Source organism: Anomaloglossus baeobatrachus, chromosome 4, assembly GCF_048569485.1.
Source record: "Anomaloglossus baeobatrachus isolate aAnoBae1 chromosome 4, aAnoBae1.hap1, whole genome shotgun sequence".
In the NCBI taxonomy this organism is placed as follows: Eukaryota; Metazoa; Chordata; class Amphibia; order Anura; family Aromobatidae; genus Anomaloglossus; species Anomaloglossus baeobatrachus.
This window is the reverse complement of record NC_134356.1, coordinates 79,036,630-79,060,889: the sequence shown is the minus strand read 5'-3', so window position 1 is coordinate 79,060,889 and position 24,260 is coordinate 79,036,630. Positions and strand designations below refer to the sequence as shown.

At 53.7% G+C, this 24,260-nt stretch overlaps 1 protein-coding gene across 2 annotated transcripts in view; it reads right to left on the bottom strand.

The window, feature by feature from the left end:
• The window catches only part of SLU7 (spliceosome associated SLU7), a 159,348-nt gene that overhangs the window by 97,656 nt on the left and 37,432 nt on the right, over window positions 1-24,260 (bottom strand). The window lies entirely within an intron of this gene.

Below are 24,260 nucleotides of genomic sequence, written 5' to 3'. Positions count from 1 at the left end.
CCCCAGAGTACTAAAATTAGATGGGAGTGGATCTATAGGGAGCAGGGCCGATTTCTTCCAGTTTATTAGGAGTCCCGAGCGCCTACCAAATTCTATAATAATATTTATTGCTGGGCCCACCGATGTCCCCACCTCCCTGAGATACAGCAACAAATCGTCCGCATAGAGGGAAACCTTATGCTCCAGACCGCCTATCTCAAACCCCTTTACGCCAGCGGATGCACGAAGCATAGCCGCCAATGGCTCAATTGCCGCTGCAAATAGTAATGGAGAGAGAAAACAGCCCTGTCTCGTGCCCCTGGCCAAATTAAAAGACGAGGAGGTACAACGATTAACTCGAATCCTGGCCCTCGGAGAGGCATATAACAATTTGACCCAGCCAATAAATCTGGAGCCAAGACCCAATTTCTCCAAAACTACCCATAGGAAATTCCATTCAATACTGTCAAAGGCTTTGGCTGCATCTAATGACAGGACTGCTCTCTCCTTGTTTCTCCCCTCAGAACTTAGCTGTATCCCCAGGAATAAACGTCGCAAATTAATGGAAGTAGATTTATTGGGGATGAAGTCTGATCGTCGTGGATCACGGACGTGATCACCCGGGACAATCTGTTAGCTAGAATTTTAGCGATTAATTTAATATCTAATGTAAGCAGCGAGATTGGGCGATAGGAGTCAGGCGCGGTCGGATCTTTCCCGGGTTTTAAAATCAGAACAATAATAGCCTCCCTCATGGATGCAGGGAGGGATCCCTTCTCCTCAGCATCTCTGAACACATCCAAGAGTCTTGGCAGCAGCAGATGGGTATATAATTTGTAGAATGCACCCGGGAGTCCGTCCGCACCTGGGGCCTTTTCATTTTGGATTTGACCGAGCGCCTCCTCCAGCTCCTCCAGGTCTATATCTCTATTCAGGGATTCTCTCTCACTATCTGACAGACTGGGGAGAGTGATCTCCTCCACAAAGTCCCGCAGTTCCTCATCCCCATAATGCGATTTAGAGGAGTATAATTGGGTGTAATACTGTTGCATGACCTCCACAATCCTCCCGCTGTCCCTCACCTCCTCTCCAGTGTCAAGTTTCAATTTGGTGATATAGGTCAATCCCTCCTGCGCCCTAGCAATTGTAGCCAAGAGATGTCCCACACACTCCCCCTCCATAAAGTACCGCTGCTTAAGGAAAAAGCGTTTGTTAGTGGCCAAGGACGTCATATGATCTCTCAGAGCTCTCTGTGCCCTCTCTAAGTCCCGCTTGGTATCATCTGTAGGGTTAGATATAAGAAGTCGTTCTGCATCACCTAAAGTGTCCGTCAGATACTTCGTGCGCTCTCTTGTTTTCGCCTTTCGGGTGCAAATTTCCCTAATATATGTCCCACGAACATACGCCTTCATTGCGTCCCACACTATACGTTTAGATGCCGTACCGTCATTTGTCACAAAATATTCCCGTATAGTGTCAGTCAGAATGCCCCCTATCAGTTGTATCCAAAAAGGGTTGAGCCGCCAAGGTATCCCCGCCAGCCGGTCTGGGTCCCCAAGCCTTAGACGGACCTGTAGTGGGGAGTGGTCAGACACCCCCCTGGCCAGGTACGTGACTGAAGCTACACAAGGCAGCAGCTGAGCATTTCCAATGGCCAGGTCAATCCGGGACAGTGAATGATGAGAACTAGAATAGCATGAATACTGCCGGACCTGCGGGTTTCTAATAGCCAAATATCAACATATCCCACCTCCTCCATCAGTCTGGCAAGGGATGTAGCTGCCGCCCCCACTGAGATATTCCCTGTATGTAACTTATCCCAATACGGGTGCAAGTAATTATTATAGTCTCCTACTAATAGGGTGGGGACCTCAGGGAGGGAAGCAACAAAATTGAGGATAAGTTTCAATGGTTCCCCTGTGTATGGCGGCGGAATATAAATTGCAACTAGAACACAGCGCACATTATGAAGGACACAGTAAAGACATACAAATCTACCCTCCTGATCCACAGAAGCTTTAAGACACTCAAACGGCACTGTCCTGTGTATCAGGACACTCACCCCCCTGGAATGTGTGGTATATACAGAGTGATACTCATGGGCTATCCATTTTTTGTGGAGCAAGTGGAGCCGCTCCTTCACCAAGTGCGTTTCTGATAAGAATATTATGTCTGGCTTAAGCTGCTGTAGAAACAGAAAAACTGCACATCTTTTAGTGGCTTCACCCAATCCTCGCACATTCCAGGCCACTATATTAACCTCCTTTGCCATAAGGGTGAGTGCACATATGTAACAGCAGGGGGCAGCAAGCGGGGACCCCCGGACCCATCTGCAGCAGTTCCCATAGATGAGCATAGACCAAACAGGTGCATAAAACAAAAAGGTCAAACAACATAAAAACATACGCAGTAAACCAGGACATTCCTCTCAAACAGAGGGAAGTGGGGCTAAACATAACCGTAAGAGCACATAACGGTTTAAATTCCTGAACAGTCATCAACTGCATAGTAACCTATCTGGGTGGCTCCTGCCAACCGTCCATAAGTGTTCCAGCTGGGAAACATAGCACGTTCACCTCAGCAAGTCCAACAGCAAGGAATCCGCAATAATCCTCAGCGGTGATTTCTGCGCAGTCCTTTTTCATTGGTATCGAGCCATGCGGCTGCATCCTTTGGAGTGTCAAAAAACTTTGTCCCACCATCCGCCACCACTCGCAGCCTGGTAGGGTATAGCATTGAGTAAGAGATCTGCAGCTGCCTCAGGCGTTTTTTGACATCAATAAATTGCGCTCTCCTCTGCTGGATTTTAGTGGAAAAATCCGGGTACAGTGAGACCTTATGGCCGTCAATAGCCAGATCCTTAATCTCCCGGGCTCTGCGGAGCGCAGTGTCCCTGTCCCTGAAGTGCAGTAGCTTGAGGAGGACAGGACGAGGGGGTGCCCCTGGTGGTGGGGGTCTAGTGGGGACCCTATGTGCCCGCTCAATAGTGAAGAGAGGAGAAAACAGATCCATACCCAAAGTCTTGGGGAGCCACATTTCAAAAAAAGCTACTGGATTATTGCCTTCTGCCTTTTCTGGGACCCCGACCAGTCGGAGATTGCTTCTGCGGGATCTGTTTTCTAGATCGTCCACCTTAGCCCTAAGCAATGAGATATTGTGGATTGCTCTGCCAAGGTCCCGAGTCAGAGGGGGAAGCTTATCCTCTGTGGCACTGACCCGGTCTTCCAGGGCCCCCACCCGTACATTGACCCCCTGCAACTCGTGCCTGATAGATGAAATGTCCATTTTAATTCCTCCCATCTGTATGTTCAAAGTGGCTAGCATATTGTTGCAGGTGTTTACTGCTGCAAGCACATCACTGAGGGTGGGCTCTGCTCTCCCAGGATCTGTGTTTTCATCTGCAGCTCTAAGGTCCCCCTGCTCCACATTACTGGCAGCAGCCAACATACTCACAGCTCCCTGCTGCTCTTCCTCCTCCATCAGTTCTTGTCCTGGGATCTGTAGCTCCTCCACGCTGAGGTCAGACTGCTTAACAGCTCCAGGTATCTCAGGCTGATCTCGTGCAAACTTGCTGAGGCGAGCTATTGCATCAGACGCCCTGACCCCACCTGAAGCTCCAGCGTCCATGAGTGTGGCCTGTGTCCCGCGCTTCTTATCAGCCCGAGTTCTGGTCATATCACTCAGGTCTTTGAAGCCCCCTCAGTCTAGGAGAGGTCACCACTCCAGGAAAGCAGTAAAACAAACTTTAACCCCAGCTGGACAGGATTATACAGGAATATTTTGCAGGAGCTCTCTCTACACAGGTCTTCCTCACATGCTGCTCAGGCCACGCCCCTGGATGCCATGACTTTGGTGAAAACCCGTGGTGCTGTCGCCAAGCCGAAAGGCAATGCCACGAACTGGAGGTGTTCGTCCCCGATGGCGAAACGCAGGAAACGTTGATGCTCGGGTGCGATCGGTACATGGAGATAAGCATCCTTGATGTCGATCGATGCTAGGAAGTCTCCTTGTGACATTGAGGTGATGACCGAGCGGAGAGATTCCATCCGGAACCGTCTGGTTCTCACATGTCTGTTGAGTAGCTTGAGGTCCAGAACGGGATGGAATTACCCGTCCTTTTTTGGCACCACGAACAAGTTGGAGTAAAATCCGCGACCACGTTCCTGAAGGGGAACGGGGATCACAACTCCTTCCATCTTTAGAGCGGCTACTGCCTGAAAAAGTGCGTCGGCCTGAGCGGGGGGCGGAGAGGTTCTGAAGAAGCGAGCCGCAGGACGAGAGCTGAACTCTATCCTGTAACCATGAGAAAGAATGTCTCTCACCCATCGGTCTTGAACATGTGGCCACCAGGCGTCGCCAATGCGGGAGAGCCTGCCACCGACCGAGGATGCGGTCAGGGGAGGCCGAGAGTCATGAGGAAGCCATCTTGGAGGCAGTGCCTCCTGCGGCCTTTTGTGGGCGAGACTTGGATCGCCACGCATAGGAGTTCCTCTGGCCCTTCTCCGGCCTGTTGGACGAAGAGGATTGGGACTTGGCGGAGGGACGAAAGGGCCGAAATCTCGATTGAACCTTTCTCTGTTGAGGTCTCTTAGGTTTGGCCTGGGGTAAGGAGGAATCCTTTCCCTTGGATTCCTTAATAATCTCATCCAATCGTTCGCCAAACAAACGGTCGCCAGAAAACGGCAAACCGGTTAAGAACCTCTTGGAAGTCGAATCTGCCTTCCATTCGCGCAGCCACATGGCCCTGCGGACTGCCACAGAGTTAGCGGATGCTACAGCTGTACGGCTAGCAGAGTCCAGGACGGTGTTCATGGCGTAGGATGAAAAGGCTGACGCCTGAGAGGTCAAAGACGCAACTTGCGGAGCAGAATTACGTGTGACAGCATTAATCTCAGTCAGACAAGCCGAGATAGCTTGGAGTGCCCACACGGCTGCATAGGCCGGGGCAAAAGACGCGCCCGTGGCCTCATAGATGGACTTCACCAGGAGCTCAATCTGTCTGTCAGTGGCATCCTTTAGCGATGAGCCATCTGCAACCGACACCACGGATCTAGCCGCCAATCTTGAGACTGGAGGATCCACCTTGGGACAGTGAGCCCAACCCTTAACGACTTCAGATGGGAAGGGGTAACGCGTGTCAGTGAGGCGCTTAGTAAAGCGCTTGTCCGGGACTGCTCTGGGATTCTGGACAGCGTCCCTGAAGTTAGAGTGATCAAAAAACGTATTGCGTGTACGTTTGGGGAACCGAAACTGGTGTTTCTCCTGCTGAGACGCCGACTCCTCTACAGGCGGAGGTGGAGGTGAGAGATCCAACACCTGGTTGATGGACGAGATAAGATCATTTACTAAGGCGTCCCCCTCAGGTGTATCAAGGTTAAGGGCGACGTCAGGGTCAGAGCCCTGAGCTGCGACGTTCGCCTCGTCCTCCAGAGAGTCCCCAAGCTGGGATCCCGAGCAGCGAGAGGAAGTCGGGGAAGAGTCCCAGCGAGGTCGCTTAGCCGGTCTAGGACTACGGTCCGGGCAGGAGTCTTCCGCCTGAGACCGAGGGGCCAACCTATGAGCGCGCTGTGGCGCGGACCGAGAGGGGCCTGGAGGCGACGAGCCCACAGGGGCCGGGGCCTGTGAAAGGTCCGGTCTGGACTGCAAAGCCTCTAGCAGCTTAGAAGACCATTTGTCCATAGACTGTGCAATGGATTGAGAAAGTGACTCAGAGTTTCTCAGCAAAAGAGGCGAACTCTGTCCCTGCAGCCTGGTCAGGGGGAGCAGGGGGGTCTACATGAGCCGAGGGGCCCACCAGTGTCCGAGGCTCCGGCTGAGCAAGCGAAAAAGGGGTCGAGCATTGCTCACAGTGAGGGTAGGTGGAACCCGCAGGTAACATAGCCCCACAAGAGGTACAGGCCGCAAAAAAAGAGAATTTTGTTTACTTACCGTAAATTCTTTTTCTTATAGTTCCGACATGGGAGACCCAGACCATGGGTGTATAGCTTCTGCCTCCGGAGGACACACAAAGTACTACACTAAAAAGTGTAGCTCCTCCCTCCTAGCATATACACCCCCTGGATAACCATAATATAGCCAGTTTAGTGCAAAAGCTGAAGGAGGACATCCACCCACAAGTAGAGATAGAGCAAAACCCGGAACAACCGGAACCTCTGTCTACAACAACAGCCGGTGAAAACACACGGAACAAGAAAACTGCCAACAGGCAACAGGGAGGGTGCTGGGTCTCCCATGTCGGAACTATAAGAAAAAGAATTTACGGTAAGTAAACAAAATTCTCTTTTTCTTCATCGTTCCTTATGGGAGACCCAGACCATGGGACGTTCCAAAGCAGTCCATGGGTGGGAATAAACAGAAAACTGAGAAGTAGGCAAAACCTAACTTCACAAATGGGCGACAGCCGCCTGAAGGATGCGCCTGCCCAAGCTCGCATCTGCCGAAGCATGAGCATGCACTTGGTAGTGCTTCGAAAAGGTGTGCAGACTGGACCAAGTGGCAGCCTGAAAGACCTGCTGAGCCGTAGCCTGGTGCCTGAAAGCCCAAGAGGCACCGACAGCTCTGGTCGAGTGTGCCTTGATCCCCGGCGGGGGAGGCACTTGAGAACACTGGTAGGCATCGGAAATGGCCGACCTAACCCAGCGAGCTAGGGTCGGCGTAGAAGCCGAGAGGCCCTTACGCTGACCAGTGGTCAGCACAAAGAGAGAGGTGCACCGCCTAAGAGCAGCGGTGCGAGACACATAGATCCGGAGCGCCCGCACCAGATCCAGAGTATGCAACGCTTTTTCAAAGCGATGAACAGGAGCCGGACAAAAGGAAGGCAGGGAAATATCCTGGTTAAGGTGGAAAGGAGAAACCACCTTAGGGAGAAAGTCCGGAGACGGACGAAGAACCACCTTGTCTTGGTGAAAAACCAAAAAAGGTGACTCCGAGGAGAGCGCAGCCAAATCAGAGACTCTCCTGAGGGAAGTTATGGCCACTAGAAAGACCACTTTCTGTGAAAGACGAGACAAAGAAACCTCCCTAAGTGGCTCAAAAGGGGGTTTCTGCAAGGCCGTGAGGACCAGATTAAGGTCCCAGGGATCCAGAGGTCGCCGGTAAGGCGGAATGATGTGAGATGCGCCCTGCATGAAGGTGCGCACCTGAGCCAGCCGGGCGATACGCCGCTGGAACAACACAGACAGAGCAGAGACCTGTCCCTTGAGGGAATTGAGGGATAGTCCTAGCTGCAGACCAGACTGCAGGAAGGACAGAAGGGTCGGCAGGGCAAAAGGCCAAGGGGCGTGGCCGGAAGAACGACACCAGGACAGGAAAATTCTCCAAGTCCTGTGGTAAATTTTTGCCGAGGAAGACTTCCGAGCCTGAGTCATAGTGGAGATGACCTCGGGAGGAATGCCGGAAGCCGTCAGGATCCAGGACTCAAGAGCCACGCTGTCAATCTGAGAGCTGCAGAATTCTGGCGGAAAAACGGACCTTGTGAGAGAAGGTCTGGACGGTCCGGGAGATGCCACAGCACCTCTACGGACAGACTGAGCAGGTCTGGGTACCAAGCTCGCCTGGGCCAGTCTGGAGCAATGAGTATGACCCGACGGCCCTCCATTCTGATCTTGCGCAGGACTCTGGGCAAGAGAACTAGAGGGGGAAACACGTAAGCCAGACGGAACTGGGACCAATCCTGAACCAGCGCGTCCGCTGCAAAGGCCTGAGGATCGTGGGAGCGAGCCACGTAAACCGGGACCTTGTTGTTGTGCCGCGAAGCCATTAGATCCACTTCCGGAGTTCCCCACTTGCGGCAGATCGACCGGAACACTGCCGGATGCAGAGCCCACTCGCCGTTGTCCACGGTTTGACGGCTGAGATAATCTGCCTCCCAGTTTTCTACGCCTGGGATGTGGACTGCGGATATGGTGGACTTGGAGTCCTCCGTCCACTGAAGGATGCGTTGAACCTCCAACATTGCCAGGCGGCTGCGAGTCCCGCCCTGGTGATTGATGTAGGCAACTGCTGTCGCGTTGTCTGACTGGACTCGAATGTGCTTGCCCGCCAACAGGTGGTGAAAGGCTACGAGAGCTAAGATACCAGCTCTGATTTCCAGCACATTGATCGAGAGGGCTGATTCGGACGGAGTCCAAGTGCCCTGTGCTCGGTGGTGGAAAAGAAGGGAATTTTGTTACTTACCGTAAATTCCTTTTCTTCTAGCTCCTATTGGGAGACCCAGACGATTGGGTGTATAGCTACTGCCTCCGGAGGCCACACAAAGCATTACACTAAAAAGTGTAAGGCCCCTCCCCTTCTGGCTATACACCCCCAGTGGGATCACTGGCTCACCAGTTTTAGTGCAAAAGCAAGAAGGAGGAAAGCCAATAACTTGGTTAAACAAATTCACTCCGAGTAACATCGGAGAACTGAAAAACCGTTCAACATGAACAACATGTGTACCCGAAAAAAACCAAAAATCCCGAAGGACAACAGGGCGGGTGCTGGGTCTCCCAATAGGAGCTAGAAGAAAAGGAATTTACGGTAAGTAACAAAATTCCCTTCTTCTTCGTCGCTCCATTGGGAGACCCAGACGATTGGGACGTCCAAAAGCTGTCCCTGGGTGGGTAAAGAAATACCTTATGTTAGAGCTGCGAAGACAGCCCTCCCCTACGGGGAGGCAACTGCCGCCTGCAGGACTCTTCTACCTAGGCTGGCGTCTGCCGAAGCATAGGTATGCACCTGATAATGTTTGGTGAAGGTGTGCAGACTCGACCAGGTAGCCGCCTGGCACACCTGTTGAGCCGTAGCCTGGTGTCGCAATGCCCAGGACGCACCCACGGCTCTGGTAGAATGGGCCTTCAGCCCTGATGGAACCGGAAGCCCAGCAGAACGGTAGGCTTCAAGAATTGGTTCTTTGATCCATCGAGCCAGGGTGGCTTTGGAAGCCTGCGACCCTTTGCGCTTACCAGCGACAAGGACAAAGAGTGCATCCGAGCGGCGCAGGGGCGCCGTGCGGGAAATGTAGATTCTGAGTGCTCTCACCAGATCTAACAAATGTAAATTCTTCTCATACCGATGAACTGCATGAGGACAAAAAGAAGGCAAAGAGATATCCTGATTAAGATGAAAAGAGGATACCACCTTCGGGAGAAACTCCTGAATGGGGCGCAGCACTACCTTGTCCTGGTGGAAGACCAGGAAAGGAGCCTTGGATGACAGCGCTGCTAGCTCAGACACTCTCCGAAGAGATGTGATCGCTACCAGAAAAGCCACTTTCTGTGATAGTCTAGAAAGTGAAACCTCCCTCAGAGGCTCGAAGGGCGTCTTCTGGAGGGCAACTAGTACCCTGTTCAGATCCCATGGATCTAACGGCCGCTTGTACGGGGGTACAATATGACAAACCCCCTGCAGGAACGTGCGCACCTTAGGAAGTTGTGCTAGATGCTTTTGAAAAAAGACGGATAGCGCCGAGACTTGCCCTTTAAGGGAGCCGAGCGACAAACCTTTTTCTAACCCAGATTGCAGGAAAGAAAGAAAGGTAGGCAATGCAAAAGGCCAGGGAGACACTCCCTGAGCAGAGCACCAGGATAAGAATATCCTCCACGTTCTGTGGTAGATCTTAGCGGACGTGGGCTTCCTAGCCTGTCTCATGGTGGCAACGACCCCTTGGGATAATCCTGAAGACCCTAGGATCCAGGACTCAATGGCCACACAGTCAGGTTCAGGGCCGCAGAATTCCGATGGAAAAACGGCCCTTGGGACAGTAAGTCTGGTCGGTCTGGTAGTGCCGACGGTTGGCCGACCGTGAGATGCCACAGATCCGGATACCACGCCCTCCTTGGCCAGTCTGGGGCGACGAGTATGACGCGGCTGCAGTCGGATCTGATCTTGCGTAGCACTCTGGGCAAGAGTGCCAGAGGTGGAAACACATAAGGGAGCCGGAACTGCGACCAATCTTGCACTAAGGCGTCTGCCGCCAGAGTTCCGTGATCGCGAGACCGTGCTATGAAGGTTGGGACCTTGTTGTTGTGCCTGGACGCCATTAGGTCGACGTCCGGCCTTCCCCAGCGGCTACAGATTTCCTGAAACACGTCCGGGTGAAGGGACCATTCCCCTGCGTCCATGCCCTGGCGGCTGAGGAAGTCTGCTTCCCAGTTTTCTACGCCGGGGAAGTGAACTGCGGATACGGTGGAGGCCGTGGCTTCCACCCACGTCAGAATCCGCCGGACTTCCTGGAAGGCTTGCCGACTGCGTGTCCGTCCTTGGTGATTGATGTATGCCACCGCTGTGGAGTTGTCCGACTGAATTCGGATCTGCTTTCCTTCCAGCCACTGCTGGAAGGCTAGTAGGGCAAGATACACTGCTCTGATTTCCAGAACATGGATCTGAAGGGTGGACTTCTGCTGAGTCCACGTACCCTGAGCCCTGTGGTGGAGAAAAACTGCTCCCCACCCTGACAGACTCGCGTCTGTCGTGACTACCGCCCAAGACGGTGGTAGGAAGGATCTTCCCTGTGATAATGAGGTGGGAAGAAGCCACCATTGCAGAGAGTCCTTCTGTGAAAAGGATACTTTCCTGTTCAGGGATGTTGACTTCCCGTCCCATTGGCGGAGAATGTCCCAATAAGAGGACGCAGATGAAACTGCGCAAACGGAACCGCCTCCATTGCCGCCACCATCTTCCCGAGGAAGTGCATGAGGCGTCTTAAGGAGTGCGACTGACCTTGACGGAGAGTCTGCACCCCAGTCTGTAGTGACCGCTGCTTGTCCAGCGGAAGCTTCACTAGCGCTGAGAGGGTATGAAACTCCATGCCAAGATACGTTAGTGATTGGGTCGGTGACAGGTTTGACTTTGAGAAGTCGATGATCCACCCGAACGTCTGGAGAGTCTCCAGCGCAACATTCAGGCTGAGTTGGCATGCCTCTTGAGAGGGTGCCTTGCAAGTAGATCGTCCAAGTAAGGGATCACAGAGTGTCCCTGTGAGTGCAAGACTGCTACCACTGCCGCCATGACCTTGGTGAACACCCGTGGGGTTGTCGCCAGACCGAATGGCAGAGCTACGAACTGAAGATGGTCGTCTCCCATCACGAAACGTGGAAAACATTGGTGCTCTGTAGCAATCGGCACGTGGAGATAAGCATCTTTGATGTCTATTGATGCTAGGAAATATCCTTGAGACATTGAGGCAATGACGGAGCGGAGGGTTTCATCCGGAACCGCCTGGCCTCCACGTGCTTGTTGAGCAGTTTTAGGTCCAGAACGGAACGGAAAGAGCCATCCTTTTTTGGCACCACAACCAGATTGGAGGAAAACCATGTCTTGTTCCTGAAGAGGAACAGGGATTACCACTCCTTCTGCGTGCAGAAGAGCATCGGCTCGGTGGGGAGGTGGGGACGTTCTGAAGAATCGAGTCGGAGGACGAGAACAGAACTCTGTCCTGTGCACGTGGGCACAATGTCCCTCACCCACCGGTCTGTGACCTGTGGCAGCTAAATGTCGCCAAAGGCGAGCGAGTCTGCCATCAACCGCGGATGCGGAGAGATGAGAGAGCTGAGAGTCATGAGGAGACCGCCTTGGTAGCGGTTCCTCCGGCTGCCTTCCTTGGGCGTGATTGAGCCCCCGGAAACTGAGCCCCTCTGAGGCTTTTCAGCTCTTTTGGACGAGGACAATTGTATTCCCAATGAGGGTGGCCAGGGAGCAATGATCCAGATTTCCCATGGCCTGTCCGGACTGCAAGTCTCTATCCCATTGCAACTCCATCCCTGTCCTTGGACAGGGTTGACAGGTGGTTCCTTTGGCCACGTCTAGTAGAGACCCCGGCTGACCAAGTGCTCCAGGGGAGCATTGCACACAATGGGGTTCAGTGCCGTGGAACAGTATCACATGCAGTAACAACAGCATCGAAAGCCTGTGTTGCTTATATGCTGCTGCCGACTAGCCATCTAGGACATAGAGCTAAGAATGGCGACCGTACAATGCAATGTATAGCATACAAGCATAAAGTACAATGAACAATGCAGCACATGCAATACAAGCAGCATAGAAAGCCTGTGCCTTGGCACCCCTGCTTTTCTGCTGCTGTAGACTAGCCATCTAGGGGAATATAGCCCAGAATATCGACCATACAGTGCAATGTATAGCATACAAGCATAAGTACAATGAACACTGCAACCCCTGCAATACAAGCAGCATAGAAAAAACCTGTGCCTCAGCACCCCTGCTTTTCTGCTGCTGTAGTCTAGTCATTCTAGGCGAAAATAGCCCAGACTAGCGACCGTACAGTGCAGTGTATAGCATTCAAGCATAAATACACATGAACACTTCAGTACATGCAATACAAGCAGCATAGAAAGCCTGTGCCTTAGCACCCCTGCTTTCCTGCAGCTGATGTGTCGCCATCTAAGAGGGCATATAGCCAAAAATAGCGACCTATGCAGTGTAAGCATAAAAATACAAATGGACAACTGCGGTATTTAGTGGGGTCAGCACTTCATGTGCCGCTTACCGCCCGCCTATAAGCGGGTGTGTGGTCGCCCTAGTCCTGTGCCTGGTTGCCCAGAGTCCGATCTCTCAGCTCGGACTGCAGGAATGGCTGCCGGCGTTCTTCTCCAGCTCGTGTGAGTAGGGGCGGGCCGTGGGCGTGCCCCCAAGTCAGAGCGGGAAACCGGCGTCCCACAGTGTCCAGTGAGAGGGCTGGAGCATGTAAATAAGGCTCCAGCCCTCGGCGCTGCTGATTGTACAGCGTCTCTCCCCTACCCTGATTGACAGGGTGGGGGCGGGAACGAAGCGGAGCTAGGCCGCAAAAGCCGGGGACTGGATTTATAAGCGCCGCCGCAAAAGCGCGGTCGGCGCTAAGTCCCCGGCGCACTACAAGTCCCAGCCGCGCCGCCGCTCCCGGAGCGTCCGGCGCGGTAGTTCCCCATACATAAAGTCACTCAGCTAGGCTGCAGTGACTGTAACCCTTTACTGTCCCCGGCGCACTAGCACACCCAGCAAGTCTGGAGTGTGCTGTGCCTGTGTGTACGGGGACACAGAGTACCTGAATGGTGCAGGGCCATGTCCCTGAACGGTACCCAGCTCCGTATCCAGCAGGTTCAATGGGTCTGTGGATGGAGCCCGGCCTCAGGGCTTTGGGGCCGGTAAGATCCCACTTCCTCAGAGCCCCTCAGGGGGATGTGGAAGGAAAACAGCATGTGGGCTCCAGCCGCCGTACCAGCAATAGGTACCTCAACCTTACAAACCACCAGTGGGGTGAGAAGGGAGCATGCTGGGGGCCCTATATGGGCCCTCTTTTCTTCCATCCGATATAGTCAGCAGCTACTGCTGACTAAACAGTGGAGCTATGCGTGGATGTCTGACCTCCTTCGCACAAAGCAGAAAACTGGTGAGCCAGTGATCCCACTGGGGGTGTATAGCCAGAAGGGGAGGGGCCTTACACTTTTTAGTGTAATGCTTTGTGTGGCCTCCGGAGGCAGTAGCTATACACCCAATCGTCTGGGTCTCCCAATGGAGCGACGAAGAAATACTGCTCCCCGGCCGGATAGACTGGCATCCGTTGTGAGGATCACCCAGGACGGGGCCAGGAAGGAGCGTCCCTGAGACAGAGAGAGGGGCCGAAGCCACCACTGAAGAGAGCTCCTGGTCTGTGGCGACAGAGCCACTAACCTGTGCAAGGAAGAAGTCCGCTTGTCCCAACAGCGGAGAATGTCCAGCTGCAGAGGACGCAGATGGAACTGGGCAAAGGGAACCGCTTCCATTGACGCCACCATCTGACCCAGCACCTGCATGAGGTGCCTGATGGAATGACGGCGGGGCCTCAACAGAGAGCGCACCGCCAGATGGAGGGACTGCTGTTTGACTAAGGGCAGCTTGACAAGTGCCGGCAGAGTCTCGAATTGCATCCCTAGGTACGTGAGTTCTTGGGTCGGGGTCAAAGTGGACTTGGGCAGATTGACAAGCCACCCGAATTGAACAAGCGTGGCGAGAGTGAGCGAGACACTCCGCTGACAGTCTGCACTGGATGAAGCCTTGACAAGAAGGTCGTCCAGGTAAGGAGTCACTGCCAACCCCTGGAGGTGCAGAACCGCCACCACTGCTGCCATGACCTTGGTAAATACTCGAGGGGCCGTGGCTAACCCAAAGGGGAGAGCCACGAATGGGAAATGTTCCTCTCCGATTGCAAAACGTAGCCAACGCTGGTATGAAACTGCAATTGGCACATGCAGATAGGCATCTCTGATGTCGATGGATGCCAGGAAATCTCCTTGGGTCATTGAGGCAATGACTGATCGCAGAGACTCCATGCGAAAGTGCTGCACCTGAACATGCTTGTTGAGAAGCTTGAGATCCAGGATGGGCCGGAAGGAACCGTCCTTTTTGGGGACTAGGAAGAGATTTGAGTAGAAACCTCTGAACCGTTCCCGGTCGGGAACCGGTACAATCACTCCGCTGGCCTGCAAGGATGCCACGGCCTGAGAGAAGGCGGCGGCCTTGGAGCAGGGGGGAGTTGACAGAAAAAATCTGTTTGGCGGGCTGGAAGAGAACTCTATCCTGTAGCCGTGGGAGATGATATCCCGCACCCACTGATCGGAGACGTGTTGAAACCACACGTCGCCAAAGTGGGAGCGCCTGCCACCGACCAAGGACGTTGCTGGCTCGGCCAGATAGTCAAGAGGAGGCTGCCTTGGTGGCAGCAGCTCCTGCGGACTTTTGTGGACGCGGCTTCTTGCGCCAGGAGGGCTTCTGGTCCTTGGCTGAGTTAGTGGACGAGGCCGAGGGCTTAGAGGACGACCAGTTAGAGGAACGAAAGGAACGAAACCTCGACTGGTTCCTGCCCTGGACAGGTTTCCTGGTTTTAGTCTGTGGCAAGGAAGTACTCTTCCCGCCAGTAGCCTCCTTAATTATTTCATCCAGTTGTTCGCCGAACAGCCTGGACCCAGCAAATGGGAGCCCAGCAAGGTACTTCTTTGAGGAAGCATCTGCCCTCCACTGTCGAAGCCACAAGATCCTGCGGATAGCGAGGGAATTAGCGGAGGCCACCGCAGTGCGGTGAGAGGCCTCCAGCATGGCAGACATGGCGTAGGCTGAAAAGGCTGAAGCCTGGGAAGTTAAGGCAACCAATTCAGGCATAGAGTCCCTAGTGAGGGAATGCATCTCCTCTAGGGAAGCAGAGATGGTTTTGAGAGCCCACACTGCTGCAAAGGATGGGGAGAACGAGGCCCCTGCCGCCTCATAGACAGACTTGGCCAGGAGGTCAACCTGGCGGTCAGTTGGATCCTTAAGTGAGGTGCCATCAGCCACAGATACAACTGTCCGGGCTGAGAGTCTAGACACTGGAGGGTCTACCTTTGGTGAGTGAGCCCACTCCTTGACCACCTCCGGTAGAAAAGGATAACGGTCGTCAGAACCACGCTTTGGAAAGCGTTTGTCAGGACAGGCTCTGGGCTTGGACACAGTGGCTTGAAAACTGGAGTGGTTAAAGAACACACTCCTTGTTCTCTTAGGCAAGGTAAACTGGTGCTTTTCTGCCAGAGAGGGTTGCTCCTCTGATGCTGGCGGATTGAGGTCCAGTACAGAATTAATGGACGCAATCAAGTCACTCACATCTGCGTCACCCTCGGTCAGATCAATGGGGCACATGGAGGTAGCGTCCGAGCCCCCAGTAAAGATATCCTCCTCGTCCTGGGGATCGACTCGTGAATCGGAGTCGCGGGACGAGGAAGGAGAGGGGTCCCTGCGTCCCCTCTTAGGAGGACGGGGTCTGGGAGCAGATGAAGAATCCTCTGTGAGCTCTGCAGAGCGAGCCGAAGCAGCAGAGGCGCCCTGAGAAGGGGGCTGATGCATGCTCAGCAGAGTCCGGGACAGCTGTCCCATGGAGTCGGCAAAGGACTGGGAGATAGATTTAGAAAACACTTCTACCCAAGCCGGGGGAGCAGCCGGAGGGACCACTGGGGAGACTCCAGGCTGAGGCACCACCATGTTAGAGCAGGCATCACAATGAGGATATGTGCTCGGTTCAGGCAGTACGAGCTTACATTCAGTGCATATTGAGTACAGCCTTGCAGCCTTGCTCCTAGTGTGAGACATGCTGCTGAGGTGGAGGCTCTGTAGTAAAGAATACACTCCTTCAGAATGCCCAGAGAGTGTATAAGAAGGTCCACAACCAGAGGTTGTGGCTTACCAGACCGTTTTGTGTGCCCTCCGGATTCCACAGCTCGGACCCCCAGACAGAATGCAGAGATGCAGCAGCCAGCGCCGATCAGTGTGAGAACGCTGATAAAATGGCGCCGGAGTGAGGAGGGGGGGCAGGACCTAGCCCAAGAGCGGGAACCGGAGGGCCAAGGGGATATACAGGGGAGGGAAACATCTCCTCAGAGAGGAGTGTCCTCCCCTGAGCTGAACGGCCGGTGGGCGGCGCCGCACTGTCCCTCTGCATGACTGACATGCAGGGGCAGTGAAAACGAAACTAGGCCGCAGCCGAAGCCGGGGCCTAAATTTAGAATGCGGCTGGCGCTCAGGCACCCTCGGCGCGGTTCTCTGGTGAAAACCGGAGAACCGGCCGGAAATGTCACAAATAGTACAAAACACACTCTCCCAAACATGAAAGTACAAGGGACCCCCCTGACAATAACGTCTCAAATACTTAGCTTGTGAGACGCAGGGCAAGGTCCTTGAGGGATGAGTGCTCCGTCCGGCAGGGTCCTGAAAGGGCTGCGGATGGAGACCGGTCTCCTGCAAAGCAGTGAGAACCGTGCTGGCTCCCACTTCAAGCCAGAGCCCGAGGGATGGTGAAGGAGCGCGGCATGTAAGGCTCCAGCCTTGAAATCAACCTTAACAACACCGCCGACACAGTGGGGTGAGAAGGGACATGCCGGGAGTCCAGCTTGGACCCGCTTTTCTTCAAACTCTTTAAAATGAAAATCAGATGAGAATGCATGAATGTGGATGTGTGCCTCCTGAACACAAAGCATTGAACTGGCTATATTATGGTTATCCAGGGGGTGTATATGCTAGGAGGGAGGAGCTACACTTTTTAGTGTAGTGCTTTGTGTGTCCTCCGGAGGCAGAAGCTATACACCCATGGTCTGGGTCTCCCATAAGGAACGATGAAGAAAGAAGGGAATTTTGTTTACTTACCGTAAATTCCTTTTCTTCTAGCTCCTATTGGGAGACCCAGACAATTGGGTGTATAGCTTCTGCCTCCGGAGGCCACACAAAGTATTACACTTTAAAAAGTGTAACCCCTCCCCTCTGCCTATACACCCTCCCGTGCATCACGGGCTCCTCAGTTTTGGTGCAAACGCAGGAAGGAGGAAACTTATAAATTGGTCTAAGGTAAATTCAATCCGAAGGATGTTCGGAGAACTGAAACCATGAACCAAAAGAACAATTCAACATGAACAACATGTGTACACAAAGAACAACAGCCCGAAGGGAACAGGGGCGGGTGCTGGGTCTCCCAATAGGAGCTAGAAGAAAAGGAATTTATGGTAAGTAAACAAAATTCCCTTCTTCTTTGTCGCTCCATTGGGAGACCCAGACAATTGGGACGTCCAAAAGCAGTCCCTGGGTGGGTAAAAGAATACCTCGATAAAACGAGCCGAAAAAACGGCGCTCTCTTACAGGTGAGCAACCGCCTCCTGAAGTACTCGCCTACCTAGGTTGGCATTTGCCACAGCATAGGCATGAACCTGATAGTGTTTCGTGAAAAAGTGCAGACTGGACAAGGTAGTGCTGACACACCTGCTGAGCCGTAGCCCGGTGACGCCATGCCCAGGATGCCTCTGCGGCTCTGGTAGAATTGGCTTTCAGCTCTAAAGGAATCGGAAGCCCAGAAGAACGGTAGGCTTCAAGGGTCAGTTCCTTGATCCACCGAGCCAAGGTTGACTTGGAAGCCTGCGACCCCTTACGCTGGCCAGTGACCAAGACAAAGAGCGCATCAGAACGGCGCTGGGGCGCAGTGCGCGAAAGAAGAGCCGGAGTGTTCTCCCGAGATCTAACAAGTGCAATCCTTTTCACAATTGTGAACTGGATGAGAGCCAAAAGAAGGTAAGGAGATATCATGATTGAGAAGAAAAGGAGGATACCACCTTAAGTAGGAATTCCGGGACCGGACGCAGAACCACTTCATCCTGGCGAAATACCAGGAAGGGGTCTTGCATGACAGCCCTGCTAGCTCAGACACTCTCCGAAGTGATGTGCCTGCCACTAGGAAGACCACCTTCTGCGAAAGACGTGATAGAGAAAACTCTGAGAACGCTAAGAGCCAGAACTCAATGGCCACCCAGTCGGGTTGAAGACCGCAGAATTCAGATGGACAATGGCCCTTGAGACAGCAAGTCTGGTCGGTCCGGGAGTGCCCACGGTCGACCCACCGTGAGGTGCCACAGATCCAGGTATCACGACCTCCTCGGCCAGTCTGGAGCGACGAGGATGGCGCGGCTGCAGTCGGACCCGATCTTGAGTAACACTCTGGGCAGCAGCGCCAGAGGAGGAAATACATAAGGCAGTCGAAATTGCGACTAGACCTGAACTGATGCATCCGCCGCCAGCGCTATGTGCTGGCGGTTGATGTACGCGACCGCCGTGGCGTCGTCCGACTGTATCCGGATCTGCCTGCCGTCCAGCCACTGCTGGAACGACTTTAGGGCTAGCTACACTGGCCTTATCTCCCGAACATTGATCTGAAGGGAGGACTCTGTCAGAGTCCAGGTTCCCTGAGCCTGTGGTGGAGGAAGACCGCTGTCCACCCTGACACACTCTTGTCCGTCGTGACCATAGCCCAGGATGGGAGCAGGAAGGACATTTCTTTCGACCAAGAAGTGGGAAGAAGCCACCACTGAGGAGAGGTTTTGTCTGCCAGTCAAAGAGAGACGTTCCTGTCTAGGGACGTCGACCTCCTGTCCCATTTGCGGAGAATGTGCCGTTGAGTGGACACAGATGAAACTGCGCAAGGGAAACTGCCTCCATTGCTGCCACCATCTTTCCTAGGAAGCGCGTGAGGCGCCTCAAGGGGTGAGACTGGGCCCGAAGGAGAGAGTGCACCCCTGTCTGCAGCGAACGCTGTTTGTCCAGCGGTAGCTTCACTATCTCAGAGAGAGAATGAACTCCATCCCGAGGTAAGTCAGTGATTGGGTCGGTGTCAATTTTTACTTGGGAAATTGATGATCCACCCGAACCTCTGGAGAGTCTCCAAAACAATGTTCAGGCTGTGTTGACGTGGCACCCGGGAGGGTGCCTTGACTTAGGAGATCGTCTAAGTAAGGGATCACCGAGTGTCCCTGAGAGTGTAGGCCCATCGCCACTGATGCCATGACCTTGGTGAAGACCCTTGGGACTGTCGCCAGGCCGAAAGGCAGAGTCACGAGCTGAAAGCGTTCGACCCGGATGGCGACACACCGGGAGCGTTGATGCTCTGGTGTAATCGGCACATGGAGATAAGCATCCCTGATGTCGATTGATGCTAGGAAGACTCCCTGGGACATCGAAGCGATGACTGAGCGGAGAGATTCCATCCGAAACCGTCTGGTTCTCACGTGTCTGTTGAGCAGAATGAGGGCCGGAAACGGACCGGAATGATCCGTCCTTTTTTGGTACCCCGAACAAGTTGGAGTAAAAACCGCGACCACGTTCTTGAAGCGGAACGGAGATCACAACTCCATCTGCAGAAACGAGTCGGAGGACGAGAGCTGAGCTCTATCCTGTAACCGTGAGACGGAATGTCTCTCACCCATCGGTTTTTCATCCAATTGCACGCCAAACAAACGGTCGCCAGAAAATGGCAAACCGGTTAAGAACTTCTTGGAAGCAGAGTCTGCCTTCCAATCGCGTAGCCCCATGGCCCTGCGGACTGCCATCGAATTGGCGGATGCTACCGCTGTACGGCTCGCAGAGTCCAGGACGGTGTTCATGGCGTAGGACGAAAAAAACGACGCCTGAGAAGTCAAAGACACAACCTGCGGAGCAGAGGTACGTGCGACCACATTAGTCTCAGACAGACAAGCTGAGATAGCTTGGAGTGCCCGCTCGACTGCGAAGGCAGGAGCAAAGACGCGCCTATGGCTTCATAGATGGATTTCATCATGAGCTCTATTTGCCTGTCAGTGGCATCCTTGAGCGATGAACCATCTGCCACTCATACTACGGAACTAGCCGCCAGTCTGGAGACTGGAGGATCCACCTTGGGACACTGAGCCCATCCCTTAACTACGTTAGGGGGGAAAGGGTAACGTGTGTCATTAAGGCGCTGAGTAAAGCGCTTGTCCGGAAGTGCTCTGTGCTTTTGGACAGCATCTCTGAAGTCAGAGTGATCGAAAAACGCACTCCGGGTACGTTTGGGAAACCTACACTGGTGTTTCTCCTACTGTGAAGCCGACTCCTCTATAGGTGGAGTTGGGGGAGAAGGACTAGCACCTGGTTGATGGACGTTATAAGGTCATTTACTATGGCGTCCCCTTCAGGTGTATCCAGATTGAGAGCAACGTCAGGATCAGAGCCCTGAGCTGCGACCTCCGCTTCATCCTCCAGAGGGTCCTCATGTTGAGACCCCGAACCGCGTGATGCCGCCGGGGAAGGTTCCCAGCAAGCCCGCTTAGCCTGTCTGAGGCTGCGGTCCGTGTCGGAGTTCTCACCGTGGGATCTGGGTGCCACCCCAGGAGCCCTTTGCTGTACTGACCGAGAGGGCCTGGGGACGATGAACTCACGGTGCCCTGGCCCTGTGTTACCGGTCTGGACTGCCAAGCTTCTAGTATCTTAGCAGACCATCCGTCCATGGACTGAGCCATGGAATGTGAAGCGACTCAGAGAGTTTCTCAGTCAAAATTGTAAACTCTGTCCCTTCCACCTGTGCAGTGGAAACCGGCGGTACCTCCTGAGCCGAGGGTCCCACCAGTGCCGGAGGCTCCGGCTGAGGGAGCCAAAGCAAATAATGCTGCCGAATAGAGAAAATGTATACTAATATATATACTAATATTATATATATATATATATATATATATATATATATATATATATATATATATATATATATATATATATATATATATATATATATATATATATATATATATATATATATATATATATATATATATATATATATATATATATATATATATATATATACATACATACATACACACACACACACACACACACACACACACACACACACACACACTACGGGACTCAGGGGGGTCCAGCACCTGACAACTGGTGTGGCTTACCAACCGCCCCAAGCGGTGGTGTGTCCACCAAATTCCCTGCCAGGGACTCTCAGAGCTGCAGAGCTCCTTCTGAAATCCCCCACCGGCAGAAGTGACTGACTGTCAAGCCCGGGGGCGGGAGTATATGGTACTAGGCCGCAAAAGCCGGGGACTAAAGTTAAAAACGCGGCCGGCAAACAGGCGCGGTCGGCGCGGTAGTCCCGGTCTCACCAACCACACAGCAGCTGCTGCGGCGTCTGTAACACAGGCGCTGCATGCGCCGTCCCTAAGGGGACACAGAGTACCTTATGGATGCAGGGCCCTGTCCCTGATGATATCCAGTCTCCTGTCCGTCAGATTCCCCCAGGGGCTGCGGATGGAGCCCGGTCCCAGTGCCTGGATGACCGGTTAGGATCCCACTTCTCCCAGAGCCCCTAAGGGATGGGGAAGGAAAACGGCATGTGGGCTCCAGCCTCTGTACCCGCAATGGGTACCTCAACCTTAACAGCACCGCCGACTCAGTGGGGTGAGAAGGGAGCATGCCGGGGGCCCTGTGGGGGCCCTCTTTTCTTCCATCCGATACAATCAGCAGCTGCTGCTGACTAAAATGTGGAGCTTGTGTGCATGTGTGCCTCCTTCAACACAAAGCATAAAAACTGATGGGCCCGTGATGCACGGGAGGGTGTATAGGCAGAGGGGAGGGGTTACACTTTTTAAAGTGTAATACTTTGTGTGGCCTCCGGAGGCAGTAGCTATACACCCAATTGTCTGGGTCTCCCAATGGAGCGACAAAGAAATAACCCTGTGTCTTGGCACCCTTGCTCCTTGTGACCGACATGCTGTTCTCTCCTAGGAGAGTAATCACTGAGCGTATATAGCCAAAGGCTAAACACTGCGGCCGAACCTAGAAAATGTATACAAATATAATATATATATATATATATATATATATATATATATATACAGTTCGGCACCCTAGGGGAACCAGCACCGTGTGACCGGTGTGGCTTACCGACCGCCCAGAGCGGTGTGTGTCCACCAAATCCCCTGCCTTGGGTCTCCCAGATCTGCAGCCAGAAGTCCTCCACCGGCAGAATGTGATTAAAACATGGCTGCCGGCGTTCTAAGGGGAGGAGGGAGCCGTGGGCGTGATCAATAAAGTGCGGGAATCTGGTGCCCCAGAGTGATGAGTGAGGGGGGAGGAGGACACTAAAGTATGCTCCAGCCCTCACAGTCGGCGTCAGGCCGACCATCCCGCCCTTACCCCTGACTGGCAGGCCCGGGGGCGGGAGTTTAATGCACTAGGCCGCAAAAGCCGGGGACTAAATTTAATACCGCAGCCGGCAAGCAGGCGCGGTCGGCGCGGTAGTCCCGATCGTGACACAAAAACAGCAGCCGCTGCAGCGTCTGAGACCAAGTGCTCCATGCACCGTCCCCAAGGGGACACAGAGTACCTTTATGATGCAGGGCCTGTCCCTGATGATACTCAGTCTCCTGTCCGTCAGAATCCCACAGGGGCTGCGGAGGGAGCCCGGTCCCAGTGCCTGGATGACCGGTTAGGATCCCACTTCTCCCAGAACCTCTAAGGGATGGGGAAGGAAAACGGCATGTGGCTCCAGCCTTTGTACCCGCAATGGGTACCTCAACCTTAACAGCACCGCCGACTTAGTGGGGTGAGAAGGGAGCATGCCGGGGGCCCTGGGGCCCTCTTTTCTTCCATCCGATATAATCAGCAGCTGCTGCTGACTAAAATGTGGAGCTTGAGTGAATGTGTGCCTCCTTCAACACAAAGCATAAAAACTGAGGAGCCCGTGATGCACGGGAGGGTGTATAGGCAGAGGGGAGGGGTTACACTTTTTAAAGTGTAATACTTTGTGTGGCCTCCGGAGACAGAAGCTATACACCCAATTGTCTGGGTCTCCCAATGGAGCAACAAAGAAAACCCTGTGCCTTAGCAGCCTTGCTCCTTGTGGACGACATGCTGTTGTCTCCTAGGAGAGTGATCACTGAGGGTATATGGGAAAGGGGTATATAGCCCACCGAACAGATATAGATATATACGTATCTAATCCGGCACCCTAGGGGGACCAGCACCGGGCGACCGGTGTGGCTTACCGACCGCTAACGAGCGGAGGATCCCCCGGAGCTGCAGAGCTGTTCACTGAGAATCCTCCACCGGCAGAATGCCAAAAAATGGCTGCCGGAGCTCTCAGGGGAGGAGTGGAGCCGTGGGCGGCACCAGCAAAGTGCGGGAATCTGGGGTCCCCACAGTGATCAGTGAGGGGGGAGGAAACATGCAGGATGCTCCAGCCCTCACATCCGACGTCAGGTCGGTAATCCCGCCCTTACCCCCTGACAGGCAGGCCCGGGGGCGGGATTTTTGCGACTAGGCCGCGATGAAGCCGGGGACTAAATTTGAGACCACGCCCGACAAGCAGGTACGGTCGGCGCGGAAGTCCACCGGCCTCCTGAATTCAGCAGCCGCCGCGGCTTCCGGGAAGAAGGTGCGCTCCCTGCACAGTTCCCAATGGGGACACAGAGTACCTTTGAGTTGCAGGGCCCGGACCCTGAGGTTGAAGAGGCTCCGGTCCGGCAGGTTCCCACAGGGGCTGCGGATGGAGCACGGTCCCAGTAAATGGATGACCGCTTAGGATCCCACTTCTCCCAGAGCCGCTTAAGGGATGGTGAAGGAGACGGCATGTGGCTCCAGCCTCTGTACCCGCAATGGGTACTTCAACCTTAACAACACCGCCGACGTAGTGGGGTGAGAAGGGAACATGCCGGGGGCCCCGTGGGGGCCCTCTTTTCTTCCAACCGACATAACTAAGTTGAGAATGCATGAGTGGATGTGTGCCTCCTTCCACACAAAGCATTAAACTGAGGAGCCCGTGATCCACGGGAGGGTGTATAGGCAGAGGGGAGGGGTTACACTTTTTAAAGTGTAATACTTTGTGTGGTCTCCGGAGGCAGAAGCTATACACCCAATTGTCTGGGTCTCCCAATGGAGCGACAAAGAAAATTAATTTAGTTCCATAACTCTGCACAGTAAAGGCCGCTTTACACGCTGCGATATCATGACCGATATCGCTAGCGTGGGTACCT